We start from the raw sequence: 16,311 nt of genomic DNA on the forward strand, positions 1-16,311 counted from the left end.
AGCACACTGACTTACTCAAACTCTCTCCCTCTGAGCTCCAGCACTGGGGCAGTGGCTTGGAGTGATCCAGGGACATACCAGGAGAAATTGGATTGTCTGGCACTGGGGCAAGACCAGTTTACATTCCCACCAGCAATGTACAGGGTTCTAGTTTCTCCACATTCTCACCAGCATTTATTATTTTCTTTTGGATAATGGCCATTGTAACAAGTGTGAGGTGGAATCTCATTGTTGTTTTTATTTGCATTTCTCTGATGAGTAGTGATATTGAGCACCTTTTCCTATACATTTTGGCCATTCATATGTTTTCGTTGAAGAAATATCTATTCAGAGCCTTCCTCATTTTTTAAAAAAATTTTCTTCCTCTATTTTTTAATCAGGTTATTTGGGGAGGGTGCTATTGAATTATTTGAATTTATTATATATTTTGGATATTAACCCCTATCAGATGTGCTTACCTTCCTCCCACATCTATCAAAATCCAAATGTATTTCAAAGCTTTGCTAAAATTTTACCTTGTGGATGACAGCTTCCACTGGGAGTCATCTGCCCTTCTCTACCACATCCCAGAAACCAAGACAGAGTCTGGATCCCCCAAGACATTTGCCTCCTCTGTGTTGCTGAGCACAGCCCCCCAGATCCATGATCCATTCTTTCCAAAATGAAGCATAGAAAACATAAGCTGCATCCTGAAGTAGAGATGAGGGAATGCCAAGACACTGCTCACTTATATTTGCTACTTTGGCAAAACACAAAGCAGGAAACCCTTACAACCTGCATTCCAAATCCAACTACATTGATAGGGATAGAATTCTACCAACCCTTCCAAGAAATGTGCATCCCTCAGGCACAGTGAGAAAAAATCCTCCTATATCAGGACCTCCAATTCTCAACTTCCCCTGAGCAAAGAGAAATGAAGAGGTTCCAGAGAGGAACGACATAGGGGCCCACAGCCCAAATCACCTCTGCAGGACTGGAGAACCAAGGCTGACACGGCTTTGAAGAGTAACTCAAAGAAGAAAATGGAGAAACTCAAAGTATTATCAGAGTCAAGCTGCAAAATTCTGCAGTTCAGTATGCCCTGTCCCACACACACCGAGGCACTTAGGGGACCCCACCTAAGGGTGCCTAAGTGTCGTGTCCCAGACAGGAGACAAACCCCTTAACCATGTGGCCTGCATTTAAATCTCAGCCCCACTGGTACTTAACCTTTCCAAAAACAGTCATACAAGTGAACATTAATCGAGTTTTCACCATGTGCTAGGCACTGTGCCGGGCACCATGCAACAGGATTCAATGGGTTAATTACATAAAGCTCTTGGTTCAGATTTCAGCACAGAGTAAGCATTTACAACACTCAGTGGCAGTGGTTGTTAAGAAAGACGTCATCCCTATAGCCTGTGGTCAGAAGAATTAGCAGATTTGTTATTTATCAGAAGTTCAAGCACCAGCTTTGTTCCCCACCAGCTGTGTGACCTTGACTAAACTTCTGAAGTATCTCAACCTTCACTTCTCTGATCTTCCAAGCATGCGTAACAATCTCTGCTCTCCAAGGTCATTGGAGACCCAAGTGGCATCTTGGAGATGAATAGGCTGTGAACCTCATTGCACTATGTGTATTGAGGAGATGATTCTGATTACTGCCCTCACCACTGGGTTATTTTCTGCCCCTATTCCCACAGTAATGTTTAAGGGAAGAGGCAAAACACACCCAGCCTCCCAGGGGGTAAGTACATGGTGGCAAGCTATTATTCCATACTATGTAACCCAGGGCTCTAAGCCTTGAAAACTTCAAATTCAGAGGACACCAATAAGTCACACATGAGAAAGGTCAATGGAGCAGTCAGTGGGCCCAATTCTTTTAGCAGTCTGTCTGCCCCTTCCCGTCATTGTCACACCATTCCCATCATTGTCACGCTATTCTGACTAAAAGGAGGGCCAGTCTAGCTAGAAGGTAGTTGCAGTGACAATGAGTGAGACGGTAGGTTTCACCAAACAATGGTGGGGCAGGGCTGGAGTGAGTAGAGAGGGAATCATGGATTTTAGAGACACACAGAAATGCACACTCTGGCCTCTGCTTCAATGTCACCTGCCATGAAATCTTTCTTGACCACGCTGTCTAAAATAGCCCATCTCTTCCCATGATTATCTAGCTCTGTGCCTCAGTTTCCCTTTATAAAATGAAATATAATGATTACACCTCTTTCAGGATGGTGGTGAGGATTCAATGCATCCTATGAGTAACTGTTTACAACAGCAAGTGTGGCACATAGGAAGTATTTAATAAATGTTAGCTTTTATCAATATCATTACTATTACTATTTTTATCTGATCACTATTGCATTCTAACATGTGTGATCATCTGAAAGCATTATCTTGGTTTTCTACTTATCTACAAAACTGACAAAGTTGGTATCTTAACCTCTACAAGAAGAGGCCTAAGCTATCTCCCCCACTAAATGCTTAATAAACATAAGCTGGTTGAATGAATGAATGAATGAATGATTTGAGTGAATGAGTGAAAAGGCACCCACCACACTCATTAGACTCATCTCTTATATCCCAAAAACAAATTAGCAGTACATAGTTTCTTAGCTAAATATTAGGCATAAGGAAATAGTGACACTGAGAAAGGTGAGTGGTTTGTCCACACAGGAAAATGGGTGAGCAGTGGGCTGGTTCTATACCAAGCACCCACGTAAGACCCACTGATGGATTGAGTCTCCCTCTGGTTATTCATTCCACAAATGTCTGTTAAATTCCTACTCTGGGCCATGCCCTGAGCTCCTGACCCTCCTCCACGAGAGGGAGCTGTCTTTAATCCTAGACTGCATCTCAATATGTCCATAAAAAAGCAAGACTCACACTGTGGGGGAGTCAGGGACCACAGCCTCTCCCCCTACCCCACCCTCACAGCAGATCTGGAGCACGGTTGAGTCCTGTGACACCTGATTTCCTCACAGATGACCGTCACAACCAGAATTAAATTGTCCCCGGGACAAGGACATCTGGGTTCAGTTTTGCCAGCGGGCAAGCCCAGCGTCGCGGCTGTGTTTGTTCCGGGCGGGCGAGGTGCTGATAAGCATCACCACAGTCAGGACTTGCCGTCCATGACTTAGACTCATTTCCTAATCAGTCATCACACTCTGTCCAAGTTCAATGCTGACCTATTGTGCTTAACACCACATTCCCTGTAAGGAGCCACTGCTGCCTAGAGTGAGGGAGGCCAGCCAGCCCTTGTCCCTGCTGCTGCAGCAAGAAAACAGATTTTTAAGGATTTCCCCTCCTTGTTATCTAGGAGTTTTCATTTTGCTCAAAAATGTCTCCCCGCTTTTCTCTTTTTCTCTTCATGGTTCCAAGACAATCTGAATTACCCTGCTCTATACCGAGCTATTGCCCTGCTCAGGCCACCCCACCCCAGCAGTACACACACACACACACACACACACACACACACACACACACGTACACACACAGAGATTATTAGCCAAGAGAACACTGTGACCTTGGGCCAGTCACATCCCTCAAAGCCTCCATTTCATCAACTAGAAAATGAGGACCCTGGACTAGATTATCCCTCTCTGTTGTGAAACTTCACAATTCTAATTTCCCATGATTCTGGAGTGAAAGTCATATATTTCCTGAGATAGAAGACATGTTTAGAAATAATTCACTACAACATCCATTCATTTTCAGCACCACTTCATTTTTGCCACAGCTACATACCACCTATTCTATTATTTACTCAACTATTTTTCTTTAAGTGGACTTTTTTACTTAAGTGATTGCATTTCAAAGGGGCATTTCCTCACAACCATAAACAGAAAACCATAATCATTTGCCACACATAGAATGATAACTAAAGGAAAATAAAACCACTTCAGAAAATTCCAACCAGGAGCTAAGGCAGACCGGCCCAAGGACCCCAGACTGCTGCTTGCCCCTCGCTGTTGAAACTGCAGCAGAGCAAGTGTTAAAATATGCTAAAGGCCTGCTAACACCAAAGGAGGCTTTCTCCTTGCCCTGCTCAGCATTGAAGGGCGATGACCCTCTCCCAAAGGGTGTTAATGTTATTTGAAACCGAGGCCGGACACCACCCAAGATCACTCCCCAAAACTTCACTTGGGTAAAATGTCTTCACTGCTGTTCTTCGCTCACTATTGCAGCCAGTCCATCCAAAGCTCCCAGTTGTTCATTTCTGCATCTCCACTGTCGCCTTCACCTGCAGCACTGCCAGGAAGCTGGGATGAGAAAAACAGGAACCTCAGAAACACACACACCCAAGCGCCCACACCCAAAAGGCTCCAAAGGAATTCTGTAAACAGCGCAGTGCCTTCCCGGGTGCTTACGCAAGCCCACAGCTCCAGGAGTCTTCGACCTTGGGCATGTTCAATATCACTGCCTTTTCTAAAGGAACCCCTGCCCATGTGCAACAAAGAAAGCTTCCACTGAACATTTAGGGAGTTCTTTAAATATATATATACATGCTTTCAAGGGTCGACACTCAACCACCGGCAGGGCCATTTAGGGAGTTCTTAAGGTGGCGTCCCTTTCTCTCTTTCCTGTCTTCATGGACACTGTGTGGAGTGGGGCCAGGTGGTACACACATGTGAGACAGCAGCCACAGGGGACAGGGAAAAGAGCCCTAGGGAAGGCATGCCTTCCATTTACTTACTATGGGGTAGGGAAAATAATGACATGTTCCAGCTTTGGATGCAGTCTGGCTTGCAATTCCATTCTATCATTTTGCAGCAACAGAAAGTTGGGCAAGTTGCTCATCCCTATGAGCTTTCATCTCCTCCTTCACAGAATAGCTCTAATGACACATACATGTTGTGAAGATGTAAAGAGTTACGGGAGGTACAGCGTCAGTCAGGCACACAGAATAACACCCAACACTGGTTTTCTTCCCCCATTAGCTTTCATAGAGGTCCAAAGTCCACCCTCTTTTTATTTGTTTGATTGTTTGTTTTGCCTTCTGAGACCTGAGTCTCCTCTGGAGAGAGAGAGAGAGAGAGAGAGAGAGAGAGAGAGAGCGAGCTGTGAATTTTGTTCATTTAAGGTTTTTTTCTATGACTTGATTATGGAAAGTGATTCATGGGAGTGAGTGGAATGACAAGAAGGGGACAGAGAGAAGAGGAAAGAAAAACTTCACACCACTAAACCCAATAATCAGCCCCTTTTTGAAAAATCATTAAGCAGCCTGCTGGAAGCCTTTCAAGTCCCCCAAAAATTTGGGGGATGAGAGAAAAACAACATAAATCTAGAAACTGTTGCATTTTGTGCATAGATTTGAATAAGAGAATTCTTGGATGGTTTTGCCTATGCAGTTGGGGAGGAAGGGAAAGACACAAAGAAAAACAGAGAAACACTCCCCCCTGCTGCCTGGATGACAAATAGCAGCATAGACATAAAAAATATCCACCGTCAAAAACCACACTCAAACCCTAAACATTTGCAAAGGATTCACTGTGTGTATATGCTTTAATTTGGTGAAATGCATTTTCCATCTGAAGTTGTAAAAAAAAATGATCAGAGAACAGAAGCTTGCTCTTCAACGATTATTTTTCACTGAGCAATGTATTTCTTTATTTGAGCAGGTAATACGTTGACATGAGTTTAAAATCAAAACTATGTAAAAATTGTAAGTTGAAAAAAATATCACCCCTTGTTTCTGTCTTTCTTACCCAGACACTGCTATTAGATTTTTGAGTAAATACAGTGAATATAACTATATAATCTTTTTTCCTTCTTTCTCATACAATAGCTATTCAACTCTGGTCTGAATAACACCATGTCCCAGAGGTCCTTCCAGTTCAGGACAGAAGTATGCTTTCTTGTTCTTCCTTCATGGAGCATTTTAGATATTACCAGTTGGGGAACCATATAAATTGGTTAAACTATTGCAAGATGTGCCCTGGCTGGTGTGCGCTCAGTGGTTAGAACGTTGGCCTGTGCACAGAAGGGTCTGGAGTTCCATTCCCCATCAAGAGAACATACTTGGGCTGCAGGTTCCATCCCAGAATCCCATTGGAGCACTTGGGGGTGGGGGGGAGGGTTGCCAGGAGAGGAGCAACCAATGTGTCTCTCTCACATTGATGTTTCTCTCTCTCTCCTTTTCTCCCTCTCCCTCCTTCCCTTCCCCTCTCTCTAAAAAACAATGGAAAAAATGCCCTCAGGTGAGGATTAAAAATATTATTGCAAGATGTGAATGACTTCAAATGTTTAATATAGAAATGACCTTCTTCAGCCCACATTACCCACAAACACTGCCCCTGTCCGTTTGTAATAAATGTGTCTGTCTCCTGCCTGTGTTTCCTTTCTGGTGCCCCCGCTGATGAAAATCTCTCGTCTTGATCGCTGCTGTGTTCCATGCCAGAATAGAGCTTTGGCGTCACTGAACTTTAGAAGCTGGTGCTCAGAATTAAAAGAGCTTAATGCTACCAAGATTTCTATTAAAACGTCCAGGGTGGTGGAAAAAGCCTTTTACTTCAGCTGAAATGTTTTTGTAAAGGGCAACACAGAAAATACAAACTCCACTGCCTTTCTGTGGTTGGATACCCCAGCCATCGGCCCCTCCTGAAAATGGCAGGGCTGCCAGCTCTCGATGGAAGTCACGTTTGACTCATTGTATTGAAAAGAGTTTAAAACCGGTGTCTTCCAGTGCAGACAGCAAGCCAGAGAGACTGCCAAGGTCAAAGAAAAATCCAATTATCCATAGTAAATACTGACTGTAGGATTAAATTATACCAGCTAGGAAAACATTTGATCTGCAATTGACTTTTCCAGAAAATCCCCCCTCGAGTTCAGCCTTCATCAGCATCTGGCTGACAGATTCCCTTCTGTCATTCAGCACCTGCAATGGGTCTGTAGGAAATGCATCAGGGCCTACCCACATGCCCTTGGCCAGGCCTGAAGATCACCCACAGTTTCAGTAGGAGTTCTCATGCACGAAGATAAATCACCATCAAGACCCTGCTTCTCTCCACCTGGGGGCTTTTTCTTTTTTTCTTTTTTAAAATATATTTTTAGTGATTTCAGGGAGGATGGGAGAGAGAGAGAGAAACATCAATGATGAGAGGGAATAATGATCAGCTGCCTCCTGCACACCCCACACTGGGGATCAAGCCCGCTACCTGACTGGGAATTGAACCGTGACCTCCTAGTTCATAGGTCAATGCTCAACCACTGAACCACACTGGCTGGGCCTGGGGGCTTTTTCTGGTTCAAAAGTATGCCCTGGACAGTTCAGGCATGCAGAGCAGGACAAAAGTATCAAAAAGTTAAGGTCCCCAAGAGCAACCCTCAACCAATGAGAGATGGGAAATGGTAGATCCGTATCCAGCCCTCTTGCCTCTTGCCAAGGCAACCCTGCTGTGTGCAGCTCTCAGAGGGACACCAATGCGACTTAGCCCCAGGTGCTCCCAGTAGTGACTCATTAACCCCTTCCTTTTGGCTTTTTGCCCTTCTCCACTCTCTTGGCTTCTACCTAGGATCACTTCCTGTGACAATCTGAGTCCATTCCGGAGACAGAAACCACACAGTAATTTAAACCAAAAAAAAAAAAAGACTAATGCAAAGCATCATTAACTCTGATAAAGAGTAACTGTAAGATACAAGGAAACGGTCATCAAAAAGCTCCCAGCAAACAAAAGCCCAGGACCAGATGGCTTCTCAGGGGAGTTTTACCAAACTTTCAAGGAAGAACTAAAACCTATCCTCCTCAGACTACTACAAAAAAATCAAGAGGAAGGAACACTTCCAAGCTCATTCTATGAAGCCAGCATCACCCTAATACCAAAACCAGGTAAAGACAACACAATGAAAGAGAATTACAGGCCAATATCCCTCATGAACATAGATGCCAAAATCCTCAACAAAATCTTAGCAAATTGGATCCAGCAGTACATCAGAAGGATCATACACCATGACCAAGTAGGATTTATCCCAGGGATGCAAGGATGGTACAACATCCGTAAATCAATAAACGTAATACATCACATAAACAAATTGAAAGAAAAAAACCACATGGTCATATCAATTGATGCAGAAAAAGCATTTGACAAAATCCAACACCCATTTTTGATAAAAACTCTCAGCAAGGTGGGAATAGAAGGATCATACCTCAACATAATAAAAGCCATATATGACAGGCCCACAGCCAACATCATACTCAATGGACAAAAACTAACACCATTTCCCCTAAGAACAGGAACAAGACAGGGATGCCCACTCTCACCACTCCGGTTCAACATAGTCCTGGAAGTATTAGCCATTGCAATTAGACAAGAAGAAGAAATAAAAGGCATCCAAATTGGAAAAGAGGAAGTAAAACTGTCCTTATATGCAGACGACATGATATTATACATACAAAACCCTAGAGACTCCATCAAAAAACTACTAGACTTAATACATGAATTTGGCAATGTAGCAGGATACAAAATTAACCCCAAGAAATCCGAGGCATTTCTATACACCAACAGTGAACTTTCAGAAAGACAGATTATAAAAACAATCCCATTTACCATCGCACCAAAAAAATTAATATACCTAGGAATAAACTTAACTAAAGAGGTAAAAGACTTCTATTCAGAAAACTACAGGACGTTGAAAAAAGAGGTAGAGGAAGACATAAAGAGATGGAAGAACATACCATGTTCTTGGATTGGTAGAATCAACATCATTAAAATGTCCATACTACCCAAAGCAATCTATAAATTCAACACACTTCCCATTAAAAATACCAATGGCCTACTTCAAAGATCTAGAACGAACTCTCCAAAAATTCATCTGGAATAAAAAAAAGACCCCGAATAGCTGCAGCGATCTTGAGAAAGAACAAAGTAGGTGGGATCTCAATGCCAGATATCAAGCTGTATTACAAAGCTACTGTTCTCAAAACTGCCTGGTACTGGCACAAGAACAGACATATAGATCAGTGGAATAGAATAGAGAGTCCAGAAATTAGCCCGAACCAATATGCTCAATTAATATTTGACAAAGGAGGCAAGAACATACAATGGAGCCAAGATAGTCTCTTCAATAAATGGTGTTGGGAAAATTGGACAGATATATGCAAGAAAATGAAACTAGACCACCAACTTACACCATACACAAGAATAAACTCAAAATGGATAAAGGACTTAAATGTATGACAGGAAACCATAAAAATTCTAGAAGAATCGAAAGGCAACAAAATCTCAGACATATGCCGAAGCAATTTCTTCACTGATACAGCTCCTAGGGCAGTTGAAACTAAAGAGAAAATGATCAAATGGGACTACATCAAAATAAAAAGCTTCTGCACAGCAAAAGAAACCATCAACAAAACAACAAGAAAACCCACTGCGTGGGAAAACATATTTGCCAACGTCATATCTGATAAGGGCCTAATCTCCAAAATTTATAGGGAACTCATACAACTTAACAAAAAGAAGATAAACAATCCAATCAATAAATGGGCAAAGGATCTAAATAGACACCTTTCAAAAGAGGACATTCAGAAAGCCAAGAGACATATGAAAACATGCTCAAAGTCACTAATCATCCAAGAGATGCAAATCAAAACAACAATGAGGTACCATCTCACACCTGTCAGAATGGCTATCATCAACAAATCAACAAAGTGCTGGAGAGGATGTGGAGAAAAAGGAACACTTGTGCACTGCTGGTGGGAATGCAGACTGGTGCAGCCACTATGGAAGACAGTATGGAGTTTCCTCAAAAAGCTGGAAATGGAACTCCCATTTGACCCTGTGATCCCACTTCTAGGAATATATCCCAAGAAACCAGAAACACCAATCAGAAAGGATATGTGCACCCATATGTTCATAGCAGCACAATTCACCATAGCTAAGATCTGGAAACAGCCTAAGTGCCCATCAGTAGATTAGTGAATTAGAAAACTGTGGTACATCTACATGATGGAATACTATGCTGCTGTTAAAAAGAAGGAACTCTTACCATTTGCAACAGCATGGATGGAACTGGAGAGCATTATGCTAAGTGAAACAAGCCAGTCAATGAAGGAAAAATACCACATGATCTCACTCTTTCATGGATAATTAAGACCATTACAAACTTTTGAACAATAATAGATACAGAGGCAGAGCTGCCTCAAACTGATTGTCGGACTGCAGTGGGAAGGCCAGGGAGGGTTGGGGGACAGGGGGGAGGGGAGTAAGAGATCAACAGAAGGACTTGTATGCATGTATATAAGCATAACTAATGGACATAAGACACTGGGGGGTAAGGGAGGGCAGGGGCTTGTCAAGGGCGGGGGGGGGGAAAAAGGACACTTATGTAATACCCTTTGTAATACTTTTAGCGAAAAATAAAAAATAAATAAATAAATAGATAAAATAAAATTTAAAAATAAATAAATAAATAAATAAATAAATAAATAAATAAAAAATACCAATGGCCTACTTCAAAGATCTAGAACGAACTCTCCAAAAATTCATCTGGAATAAAAAAAGACCCCAAATAGCTGCAGCGATCCTGAGAAAGAACAAAGTAGGTGGGATCTCAATGCCAGATATCAAGCTGTATTACAAAGCCACTGTTCTCAAAACTGCCTGGTACTGGCACAAGAACAGACATATAGATCAGTGGAATAGAATAGAGAGTCCAGAAATTAGCCCGAACCAATATGCTTAATTAATATTTGACAAAGGAGGCAAGAACATACAATGGAGCCAAGATAGTCTCTTCAATAAATGGTGTTGGGAAAATTGGACAGATATATGCAAGAAAATGAAACTAGACCACAAACTTACACCATACACAAGAATAAACTCAAAATGGATAAAGGACTTAAATGTATGACAGGAAACCATAAAAATTCTAGAAGAATCGAAAGGCAACAAAATCTCAGACATATGCCGAAGCAATTTCTTCACTGATACAGCTCCTAGGGCAGTTGAAACTAAAGAGAAAATGATCAAATGGGACTACATCAAAATAAAAAGCTTCTGCACAGCAAAAGAAACCATCAACAAAACAACAAGAAAACCCACTGCGTGGGAAAACATATTTGCCAACGTCATATCTGATAAGGGCCTAATCTCCAAAATTTATAGGGAACTCATACAACTTAACAAAAAGAAGATAAACAATCCAATCAATAAATGGGCAAAGGATCTAAATAGACACCTTTCAAAAGAGGACATTCAGAAAGCCAAGAGACATATGAAAACATGCTCAAAGTCACTAATCATCCAAGAGATGCAAATCAAAACAACAATGAGGTACCATCTCACACCTGTCAGAATGGCTATCATCAACAAATCAACAAAGTGCTGGAGAGGATGTGGAGAAAAAGGAACACTTGTGCACTGCTGGTGGGAATGCAGACTGGTGCAGCCACTATGGAAGACAGTATGGAGTTTCCTCAAAAAGCTGGAAATGGAACTCCCATTTGACCCTGTGATCCCACTTCTAGGAATATATCCCAAGAAACCAGAAACACCAATCAGAAAGGATATGTGCACCCATATGTTCATAGCAGCACAATTCACCATAGCTAAGATCTGGAAACAGCCTAAGTGCCCATCAGTAGATTAGTGAATTAGAAAACTGTGGTACATCTACATGATGGAATACTATGCTGCTGTAAAAAAGAAGGAACTCTTACCATTTGCCACAGCATGGATGGAACTGGAGAGCATTATGCTAAGTGAAATAAGCCAGTCAATGAAGGAAAAATACCACATGATCTCACTCATTCATGGATAATTAAGACCATTACAAACTTTTGAACAATAATAGATACAGAGGCAGAGCTGCCTCAAACTGATTGTCGGACTGCAGTGGGAAGGCCAGGGAGGGTTGGGGGGCAGGAGGGAGGGGAGTAAGAGATCAACAGAAGGACTTGTATGCATGTATATAAGCATAACTAATGGACATAAGACACTGGGGGGTAAGGGAGGGCAGGGGATTGTCAAGGGCAGGGGCGGGGGGAAAGGACACATATGTAATACGCTTTGTAATACTTTTAGCAAAAAAAAAAGTAAAAAAAAAATTTTTTAAAAGATACAAGGAAACTATCAGGCACCCTATGGCTTAGGGTGAGTACCCACGCAAGGACAAAGTTGGGAGGGATCCAGATCTCTGAGATGTGGTTCTGCCCACGGACTAGCAGAGAAGTCTGCTGCTCTGGCCTGCTGGGAGCTAGTCTGCAGGTCTCATAAATGCAAGAGGCCACCCTCCAGAGTGCATGTGAGAGTAGACCACCAGCACTGTGTCCCTCTAGCGCCCTCTACCGAGAAAACTGAACATTGTGCTCACATTGAAGGAGAAATACTTCAAGGAATTCCTTTATCACAGAGCAGAGAGGCAATGCATTGGTAACAAATATTCCTCCCATATAAAATACTTGTCCCCAAATCCTGGCCTCAGGGTCTGCTTTTTAAGAACCCAAATCAAGAGAATGTCTACTAGTATAAGATCTGATTTCCATCTTGGCTCTGTGCAACCTTAAGAAAGGCCATATTTCTCATCTATAAAATAGAGGTAGTAATAAACAATATCCACCTCTCAGGGTGTTAAGAGAATGAAAAAAATAGACCATTTGCAATGCATCTGGTACAAAATAAGTGTTCAAAAATGCCATCATCTGCCTTCCTCCTTTTCAAACCAAATTTCAGCTTCAAGGTTCTTTTTCAGTGTCAAGGGGTTCTGAGCTGCTCAGCCCAAGACATTTTGTTCTTCAATGTGGTTTAGGACAGCTTGGTGGGGAAGAGGTTACTTTCCCCTGGAAAGGGACTGTGTGGAGAATTAGAAGGATAAAGATAAAGAAGTGTTTCTCTGCAGAGGAAGGTTCAAGGATAATTTCTCCAGCAATATGATACACCAAATTCTGTTGGCACTTAAATAAATGAGCTTTAGCCCAGCTGGCATGGCTCAGTGGTTGAGCGTTGACCTGTGAACCAGGAGGTCACGGTTCTATTCCCGGTCAGGGCACATGCCCGGTTGCAGGCTCAATCCCCAGTGTGGGGTGTGCAGGAGGCAGACTATCAATGATTCTCTCTCATCATTAATGTTTCTATCTCTCACTCTCTCTTCCTCTCTGAAGTCAATAAAAATATATTATAAAAAATAAGTGAGCTTTAAAGGGGTGTAATAATAGCTATTATGTGTTGAGATCTCACTATGTGCCAGAAATTTATAGTCAAAATCTTGTTTAATTCTCCCAAGTCTTTAACAAAAAATGCCATTTTTAATCACAGTTTTGGAAATAATAAAACAGAGGTTCAGAAAGATGAAGCAATTTGCCTAAAGTCAGAGTCAGGATTTGAACCTGAGTCTACTTGACTGTTATGGTGGATAGAACCCTGATTCAGAGCAAGGAGTCAGGAGATTGTGGTTTGTGCTTAATCTCTAAATCCCTGTTTAATCCAGGAGGTAGCGTTTCCTTTCCCAAGGGAATAATTCCCTCTCCTGTGAAATCAGGGAGTTGAGTTAGAACTATGGTTCTCATGGGGACGGAATCACCCCCAAGGATATTTTGGAAATTTGTGGGAATGATTGGCATGGTGATACAAAGGACACTCACTGGCTTTTCACGGTTGAGGTCCAAGAACAGTGGACACCCTCTGGGATGCTTGGGGCTGTCTTGTCCAATGAACAATGTGCTTCATGCCACATATATCCCACAGAACATTCCTGTAGTTGAAACACCTGTCTAAACCTAGACCCCAACTCCATTCTACACACCAAAATAGATCATCCTTACCCAGTTTAATATACGATGAATTTTCCAGAGCCAATTGAGGGAAAATTTTTATTAGAAATCTGTCATCTTTTGGAAAATTATATTACCAACAACAATGCAACTCATGATAGAAGTTAGCAGACCATCACACCTCCCTCTCCACTCTGCATGTGAAGTGACCAAATGTGTAGTTACAAGTGTCTTTGTATTTCATTGTGTCTTCTAATATAGTAGCCCCAAAACATTTGAAGAACACATTACCTTACTATACGAAGTTACTTTCTTTTAATTTTTCCACTGTATAATAGTTAGGATTCCATATGGATTAAAAAGAAAATACTTGTGTAGACAAGTTGTATTATCTGTGAACTTCAAGATATTGAAAGAGGCATTGGAAAGACTTGTTTTCAAAGGGATGCTGGGCACAGGGAGAGAGGTTCTGTCCTCACTGACAGCCCCAGTTCAAAGCCAAGAACCAAGATGCACAATATGCAGATATGTTCACCTACTCAACGTGGCTCCTTAGTACTGACTCTAAGCCAGGAACTGCTGTGGGTTCTGGGTGCACCAGAGATGAAGGAGACCTGAGCGCCTGGCTTCGTGGAGCTTCCACTGGGAAAACAAAGGCCCGGGTCTACTGATGTTAAATATTCACCTAACCTTTAGCCCAGTAAATCCACTACTGGATACAGACTCAAGAGAATAAAGGGCTAAGTCTATATATCCACCCACAGGCATTACAAGGATGTAGATAGCAGCTTTATTCAGAGTAGACAAAAGCTGCCAACAATCCAAAAGTCTGCATGTGAGGTATCCCTGGGAGGCAGGCACTGAGTGAAAGGGGAAAGTGTGTGGCTGAGAATACAAGGGAATCACACCTGTGCCAGGGCTCCCAGCCGCGTGGAGCACTGGTAGAGAGGGAGCGCCATCTTGTGGCGGAGATGGTGCAAGTCAGGCTGGTTCCTGGGCTTCTGACATCACGGAGAGATGTGAGGCTGCACAGAACTAGCACCTTACAAGTGACTTCAGGGCAGGAGCCCTCTGAGAGTCGGTGGATATCTAGCAAATGCTATCATTTCAATTAAAGCCGTCGTTTATTGAAAGTTTACAATGCCCTGAGTCCTAAGCAAAGCCTTTCAATGCAACACACACGCGCGCACGCGCACACACACACACACACACACACAAAGCTAACAATATTCTCATTACAGTGATGAAGAATTGGGCCTAGAATCATGGATAATTCACTATCCTGAGTCACAGAGCAAGTAGAGATGGAGGTGGGGTCGATCCTAGGGGGGAATCATAGCGATCCTCATTTGTAACTATGAAGGGGGGGCGGGGGCAGGGGGGGGTCTGTCTGACTACAGAACAGACACAGGGGGAAACGCAGACAGGGAACTGAATGCCAGCCAAAAACCTGCCCTGGCAACCATGCCCCTTTCTCTCCAGGTCTCCAACTTGTTCTGTAACTGGGCAGAAAAAGGGGTGAACCATAGGGGCACTTGCAGTATGTACTGCTCAGTGTTTAAAACTGGCTCCATGGGGGAAAGAAAGCCCTAATTTGTGGCACTGGCCAATGTCTGTGGTGGAAATGCTCCCATTATGGCCAATTTCAGCTACCAACTTGGCATCAACTACTTCACAAATTTCCTGACAATTTAACCTCAGTGTATACTTGTGGAATCGATTCTGTTCTAAGAAAATAATGCTTGTTAGTTAGAAGTGGGGCCTTCCCCCATCCCCCAGTACCAGATCATCCTGAATGCTTTAGAATCCCTCGAGAAGCTCCTGCAGGTTTTTCCTCACGAGGGTAATTGACTGCAGCTCGGCAGGCCCACACAGTCTGGCTGTGTGATTGCAATTACGGCTCTGGGCTCTAAGGACTGAAGATTCGTCAGGTAGGTGACATCCCGGACCAGAATCTTTAATGTCATGGCTGTTGACAAACTGGAGAAAAGCTCCATCCTGGTGAAGATTGGGTTCAATTAGTGAAAGAATGAATTCAAACTCTTACAAATCAAAAAGCAGAGAGTGTGGATGAGCCACACACATAGGGGTGGGCAAAAATAAGTTTATGGTTGTGAGTGACATTCCTTGGAGTAAATAAAGCTATGGCAATAATCATACCCTGCATGTCTTTTTCCATAGGAACAAATGTAAACCTACTCTGGGCCACCTGCAGATAACTTGACGGTGGGTCACAATGAATCACAGAATAACCGTCTTTAACCAGCAATATAGCATAAAACGAATAATAATGGAATTGCAATAAAAGAGGAATGGGGCCGAAACCGGTTTGGCTCAGTGGATAGAGCGTCGGCCTGCGGACTGAAAGGTCCCAGGTTCGATTCCGGTCAAGGGCATGTACCTGGGTTGAGGGCACATACCCAGTGGGAGATGTGCAGGAGGCGGCTGGTCGATGTTTCTCTCTCATCGATGTTTCTAACTCTCTATCTCTCTCCCTTCCTCTCTGTAAAAAATCAATAAAATATTTAAAAAAAAAAAAAAAAAAAGAGGAATGGGATAACTGGGACCTATGCCCTCCCCCGGGTTCCGATTTCCTTTGCTGCTGCTTCCTCGAACACTGGGTTGAG

This window comes from Myotis yumanensis, unplaced genomic scaffold (genome assembly GCF_028538775.1).
Source record: "Myotis yumanensis isolate MYYU_CA2020_CCGP unplaced genomic scaffold, mMyoYum1.0.hap1 SCAF_1, whole genome shotgun sequence".
In the NCBI taxonomy this organism is placed as follows: Eukaryota; Metazoa; Chordata; class Mammalia; order Chiroptera; family Vespertilionidae; genus Myotis; species Myotis yumanensis.